The 7,428-nt window shown below is 46.8% G+C and overlaps 1 protein-coding gene across 1 annotated transcript in view; it reads left to right on the top strand.

Moving 5' to 3' along the window:
- The first annotated feature begins 1,062 nt into the window (after positions 1-1,062).
- Positions 1,063-7,428, top strand: part of TNC (tenascin C) — a 95,012-nt gene continuing 88,646 nt past the window's right edge. The window contains exon 1 of the mRNA XM_030293782.1: positions 1,063-1,236. The gene's annotated coding sequence lies outside the window, so the exon portion shown is untranslated. The remainder of the gene's footprint in view (positions 1,237-7,428) is intronic.

Here is a 7,428-nt window from a genome sequence, read left to right as displayed (position 1 = left end):
TACTTTGCAGAGCATCTAATACAGACTTCATACAGGCGGGCCCAGCGATGGCCACAGGTTACGCAAGGCCTCGTCTCCCTCCACTATCACAAAACCACTGAGTGTTGTGACAAGCTCAAGTGTGGGTGCCGTGCCCTAGCTGCCTCCCCACTGCCTCAAATGCCTGTGTGTGCCCTGCGGATACTCCGTGCATGCTAACACCAAACGAATGGATGACTCAGAGCTTGGAAAGAATCCACAGCAGGCTGGAGAGCAAAGGCACAGTTTATGTCTCAAAGATTAAGTTGTTACCTTCCCCTCCCCCGTGTGCCGGACACCTTTCCACATTGAGAAGAAACTTCAGAGACCTTTCCCCAGGAAGTGCAACGTAGAAGACAGGCCCACTCACGGGCAGTGGGGCCGGACGGTGAAGCCTCTGAACAGCTGGGCATGGCTCCCTCCCACACAAGGGAAGCCGGGCAGATCTGCGCTCCCAGCACTGCCCCACCTGCTAAGCACTAATCCCGAGTTCTCTCTCTCAGCTGGCCCAGAGAAACCCAAAAGCCCCATGCTTCTGAAGGGCTTTATCTCCTCTTTCCAGGAACTGAGCTCGGCCCCTTTCCGAGGTGCCGCCCGCGGAGCAGCTGCCGCCCTGAGCCCAGGCGAGCTCTGGGTGGCGTTTTCAGCCTACCCGAGTAGCAGAGCTGGAGCCTCGGATCCTACTCCCTCTCAGTCCCTGGGCTTCTGTCTCACAATTAGAAAATCCGTTTGGGGAGCAGAGCAAAAATCACACCTAGCTAACAGCTGCTCCGGGTCGGGGGTGGGGAAGGGGAGGAGGCGAGGGAAGCTGGAATTCCTACTTTCGCCATAAATTGTATGCAAATGGGTTCTTTTCCTGGCAGGGAGCAGGGAGTGAGTGCGTCTTTCATGAGCTAACCCCGTTCCGCTGGGAGGGCTGTTCCTTTAATTCACCAACTGAAAAAGTAGGAAAGGATGTCTGGAGGCGAGGCGTCCCATTACAGAGGAAGGAGCTGCTATATAAGCCAGCCAAAGCTGGCTGCGCTGGCCACAGCCTGCCTACTGTCACACGCTCTCCCGCGCGCGCAGACACACACCGGCCTCTCCTCTGCACAAAGACTGTGCGGCTGGGGGTGACAGTGGGGGCAGCGTACGTGGGAGCCCTGCTGCTCACAGCCAGGTCCTTATTCCATGGAGCTGGTTCATTTAAGGATCTAGGTCTTTCCCAACTCCGGAAAGGTAAGTGTGCTTCACCCCCATCAGCAAAGATCGTTATGGTACACTGCATTCCCGGGACCAAAGATGTTGTGGATTCATAATTATAACACTTTTGCTGTATCTTCGCTGCCGGTAAAATGGGGTGTTGTGATCCGATGCGCCTCGATTGTCTTCTACTTGTGACTTCCAGTCTTGTAGATTTTTGTTGTGTGTCGGTGGGTTTTGCTTCTAGGAACAGCCACACGTGGAAGGAACTTTTGGCAAAGTTTTTATCTCTGCGTTCTTCAGAGGAAAAGTAAGAATTTTCTGTTAGCTCCCTGCCTGGCTGATTTCACCTGTGAATGTTTTTGTTTGAGAGTTAGAGAGGTGGAAGTTGAAGGTGGACATCGTTCATGGCCTCCCTGTGGGATGGGTTAAGGGAAGGTCGATAGAGGGTTGTAGAGAGAACATTAAGATTGTATTTCTAATCGGCGTTCACCTTACAGTTTACAAAAGTTTCGTGTCCATCCATCATTCCACAGCATCCTCCCTGTGGCTAGTCATGGAAAGGGATGAGGCCAGAGGGCAGAGGGAGGAGGCGACTCCTAGGGCCACATGAACAACTATGGACTTCAAGGTGGGAGCAGAAGACACCAGCTTTTATCCTGACAGGCAGGGGGCCTCCCCGTCGATTCCTTCCTGAGTCACTGATCCTTGGGCTGGGTATATGTGCATTTCCGGGGTGCTTAGGGCCAGGAGTATCCTGAATATTTCTAGGATCACCTCTCCCTCCTCACCTCTCCCTCCTCACCTGTCATCACAGAAAGCCCTGAGAAACACCTTGCCCCAGGGTTGGGAAGCTCTACCTGGAGGGTTGTGAGAAAAGCACAGGGGTTCCTCTCTTTCACCAGTGTAATAAGGGGATTAAGAGCTCAGGTTTTGAAGCCAGGGGTCGGTCACTTTGGTATCCCCACCACCCACCATCAAAGATGTTACACCAATGACAATATGTAATCTCTATGAGCCTTAGTGTCCACTTATCAAAAATGGGAACAATAACTTCTGTTGTCATTATGAGGAGGAATGAGGCATAAAGCATTTGGGAAAGTGAGTGTTCAGTAACTGGAGGTTTGGATAATCATTGTCATTATCAGAAACAGCCATCACCTCAGAAGTTAAAAGAGGCATTTAGGCAATCTTGGATTGTTTTTCACGTGTTCCTCACTCCCTTACCCCCAACCCCCATTTTTTTAATCTCACAAGTCTGAGGGTGTCTCACTAGGCTGGCAGGTCGGAGACTTGGCTGTATTTTATAAACAGGACATTGTTCTGGCGCAGGTTGGGGAAAGGGAGCAGCCCGAGGGCTGGAGGTAAATGTCGAGTTCTGACTCCAGATGCACAAGGTTTTGAGTTTGGGCGTTTGCAGATTCTAAAGCTGTCAGCTATAAAGTACGATGCTGCCCGGGGACTCTTTGGAAATGCTTTCCATCCAGAGTGAGAGCGGGACAGGGGAGCTCCACTTGAAGAATGAATGCCTCTTTTTCATGTTTTGTGGACCTTTCCCCCTTTTTTATGAAGGTTTCCCATATGTGCTTTAGAAATAAAACCTGCTGCCCACCCCAGCCAGCTTCCCGCCTTGCCCTTCGATATGGTAAGCCCAATTGAGGACTGGAGGAGGTTTGTTCAGTGCTAAAGAAGCCCTGTGGAAAGTTTGCTGGCATTGTATGCATCTCAGCCCATTTCAGTTGATGTAATTGCGCGTTGACCATGTGTTTCAGGCAGGTGACGGCGTCTGGGGGAAGAAAAGGTGGCAATATGAATGTTCTCTGGTTTGCTCAGAACAGTGTGAATCAGATAAGGATTGAAAAGGGGGTATTATCAGCTTTACAATCTTTAAAGTATTTTTTTTCTATGCTTTGTTTGAAAAAACCCGGTTTCCCTCTCTCATCTTCCACTGTACTGCCTGTATCCTCCTCCCAAAGAAGTTACTGATCTTCCAGCCTTCAGTGATGTTGTCATATAAAGAGGGTGACGATCTGTATCTCTCAGGGCTCTTGTGACATCCAAATGAAATAATAGATGGCAGACTCAGTATCTGACACATAGTAAGGGCTCAATAAATAGAGGGCTTTTGTTGGTGTTTTTTGGTTTTCTTGCTTATCAACTTACAAGGACTTATCTGAAATTAATGTCCTAAGATGGTGGTTTTCAAGCTTTTATTTAGCCGTGGAAATATTCATTAAAGGAAACTGATGGCGGAACTCCAATATGAGAGGTAAATGTGGGGCTGCTTTGGTTGAAGTGAGGGTAGAGGTTCCAAAACTCGCCCCTTTGTTCTCAGCCTCTGGTACGTTTCCACAGAACCTTGAATGACACAAAACACGGTATAAAATAATGGACCCAGGCAGTGTGCATTCAAGCTGCGATTCTGCACTTCAACAGGGTTGTTTGCCCCTTCGGGTCCTCACCTGTAACAGAAACCAATGCAATTCCCCAAGTAGTACAGTAGATAAGAATATAAGAAGTTTAAAATGCTTAACAAAGGAGGATTTTTTTAATTAATCTTGAGGATAACAATAGCCAAAATGTATGGAGAGCCTACTCTATCCTTAAGATCCCTTGTGTACATCATCTCACTAAATATCCACAGTATGTCTCTGAGGAATGGACTATGCCTACTGGAAGAAGACATAGCTTGAAGGGGGGAGTGAGCAAATAATTTTTCCAGAGTCCTAGAACACAGAGTGATGGAGCCAGTTTTCAGACCCATGGTCCCCAAATCAGAAGCACATTCCACCGTGTCCCTTCTGAATGCTGCTGCTTCTTGCACTACCTTTAGAAGGAAAAAAAAAAAAAACCCTTCCTTTCTGACTAAATCCACCCCTCCAGCCAGACTGTGGCCACCCTTAAATACAGCAGTAGCCTGATCATATAACCAGAATGGAATTTGGAAAGGGAATTCAAGCTGACAGAATGAAAAACATGTCCCCTTTAATCCTGCCCTTTCTAGTGCTCACAATGAACCAAGTACACCTACTCCCTCCTCCCCCTGGATTTCTATGGACAGATAGCCATGTTTTCTTACAGGAAAATAATACCTAGCTGGTGTAAAACACAAGTCCTTCCAGACTGAAGTCATTTTAGTTTGAAAAGTAGGAAGGAGATAACAAACCTTTAGTTCACTCCAAATACCCAACCCCTTTGTGATGATAAAACACACACAGTAATTAATACTGAGGGCTAACTGTGTATCACTTATGTGAGAGGAGGGTTTGTCTATGGTTTTTCATCTAATTCTCACCCTAACACTGCAAGTTATAAATCACTTGCTCCAGTTTTATGGATAGAGGACCAAAGCCCAAAGAAGTTAAGTGGCTGACATGAGGGTTTTCAATAAGTGAGGAGCACTGTTGGCTTTGAAGCCAAACCCTCTGACTAAAACTCTACTATTCTTTCCACTATGCTGCACTGCTTCTGGTAGTCAGGCAGGGCTGACCTCACAGAACCTTGAATGATGTCTTTCAGTGATTGGCCAGATGGTAGAGAAACCCCCAACTGGCATTGGTGTCTATTGACTTTACAGAACAGCCCTGCCTGTATCATTTTTCATGGTGCTCAGAAAAGGTCAGCTCATGGTGGTGCACTTCTCTGCCTGGAAACAGAAAAGTTCAAATTTCAGCCGAGAGAGAGAGAGAGAGAGAGAGAGAGAGAGAGAGAGAGAGAGAATGAGAATGACACTAAAAGTAGCAATCTGGTTATTCCTGTTAGTTTTCATCCCAGGAAAGTAGGCATATACTTTGCTGTGCTCTGCAAGCTGGAGCTCATGGGGAGGGCAAGGCTGTACCTGTCCCTGCACCCTCTTTGAGAGTCAGGTGAACAGAGCACCTGGTTTAAAAGGGCCGACTGGGGGCCAGAGTGCAATCAGTGTGCCCAGTCTTGGGGCAGTGAATCTCAGGATGATCAGGAAATGGTTGTAGGCTCCAAGCCACAAATTTCCCTGAAGTTTCAGAGATGAGGGTTATGGTTCAATCGCTTCTCACTTTGAGAAGATCAATGGGAATTCCCATGAATCTAAACCCCGCCAGTTCGAATACCTTCAACATGTTGGGAAATATGAGATGAAGGCTTCCTTCCAAGGGGGACAACTCCCTCAGAATCCTGCAATCTCCAGGCAATAATTCCATCCGTGCAAAAGATAGCAGTGGCCTTGCCTACCATAAAAGGGCTGTACATACCTTATAAGTTCTTGGTAGAGGAGAAAAGTCTATGTACCTACCTGATTCTAACCTGGGAGACCAGACTTTTATTTCAGTAATTCCCTTATGCCTAGAATTTTTTTTTTCTGTTTCCTTTTGCCTTGTCTCATATTTCTGGCCTCCATTAAGCAGCAATCTAATTCAATACTATCATTGCATCCTTTGACCCTCCATCATGGAATAAAAGCAAAATGCCCACCCTGAAAGCAGATTGTGAGAGTAAAATCCCTCCCATATGCATTTCTAGTCTATTTGCACATGGAAGTGAAAAAAATCATGTCAAGTCATCTCAGATTTTTGAAATTTCCAGAAATCCACAAGTTCTTAATTATACAGGCATGGTAACTCAAATAGTTTTGGTTGGCCCTCTAACACCTACCCACCCCTCAACACCCTGTGTCAAGAACCAGAGAGATTTTTGTGAGCTCTGAAAGTAGACAGCTTTGCTTCAGAACTAACTGGTTAACTCTTACCCTGGAGGAGATGAGTTGGCTGCTATAACTTCTGCATGAATGGGTCCAGAAAGTTCTTTTAGCAGGGGTGGAGGAGGTGATTGTAATAGCTAACATTTCCTGACAGTCATTATGCCATTTCATCATCAACCGTCCAGCAAGTGTAACTGTCCCCCATTCAAACACAGGGAACCTGAGGCTGAAAAAGTTTAAGTAGCCTCCCCAACACCACACAGATAGTAAATGTCTGAGCCAGAACTCAGACCCAGCTCCCAGTCCTGCACATGTGGCTATAACCATTAGGATATGCAAGCCATACTCAGCACCTTAATTCTATCCATCTCTTGACAACAAAGAGGGCTGGACACCACAAAGCTGAGAAAGAATCAAAAGCTCATCTTTCAGACCACCATGTTCTGTTCAGCTGGGCGGCCACTGTTATTATCTTCAACTTGCTCCTTCTGGTTTCACTTCCTGTGGAAACTGTAATCAAATAATTAGCCTATAATTCCTAATGTAATGTGTTTCCTCTACTGGGCTCTAAGCTGCCTGAGGGTGAAGCCTGACTCACTCCCTGCACCCTCTGCAAGTCTGAGACCTGAAGCATGAACACTCATAAGCAAGTGCTGCCTGATGCAACCAGGCTTGCCCTGAAGGCTGCCTGAAATACCCCTCTTCCAGGTTCCCACAGAGCTCTCTGCTTCCCCCACTGACATCTGTGTATCATGTATACTTTGATAATCACTTCTCCCCACCCCACCTGCCTGCACACCCCCAAGGTCAAGATCATCGGTGAAGCAGGAACTGTGTCTTGCTGGTGCTTGTGTTCCCCAAAGCCTAGCTAGCTGACAGGTACCAGGCCCTTAGTAAGTTGTTGTTGAAGAAAGTCTGCTGTCCCAAAGCAAATGGAACAATAGCGCAACACTGCCTTGCTTCTGAACTGAGTTCTATGGTTTATGCTGGATAAATTTTCAAGAAAGTAGGATACACATGAATTTATAAGCGTACAAAATAACTTTTCCATGCCTCACTTTTGGATGGTCCCAGAAACTATAAATAACCTGACAGATAGGTAAACTGAGGCCTAGAAAGGTCGTCATCAACACAGAGTAGGAAGTGGTGGCACTGTCGTTCCTTCCCACGCCAACTCCCGTGACTATGCTTCTTCCACCACGCCACTTAGCACTCGGGTGTTATTCCCATTTTTCAGATAAGAAAGAGGTTAGAGACAGCAGGCTACTTTCTAGAGGGATATTTACACTTTTAAAGGGTAGTTCAGTAGAGAGGGCAATGCTTAACAAATAAGAGAATTACTAGTGGTGGACTTCAGGCAAGGGGATGCTTTGAAGGATTAGGAGAACCCAACTTTTATCACCCAGGGCCCAGGGATGTGTTCAGGGGTAAAACCATACTTAGTAGATAGAAGAAAGGTGGCAGAGACTCAATATTGAGTGCAAGTCAGCATATTTTTGTTCAGAACTCGAAGCCTACAGATGCAGCATAGGGAAGTCCTGGGTTGTAGCAGT

Source organism: Lynx canadensis, chromosome D4 (assembly GCF_007474595.2).
Source record: "Lynx canadensis isolate LIC74 chromosome D4, mLynCan4.pri.v2, whole genome shotgun sequence".
In the NCBI taxonomy this organism is placed as follows: domain Eukaryota; kingdom Metazoa; phylum Chordata; class Mammalia; order Carnivora; family Felidae; genus Lynx; species Lynx canadensis.
The sequence above is the reverse complement of the archived record's forward strand: the minus strand, read 5'-3'. Positions and strand labels throughout refer to the sequence as shown.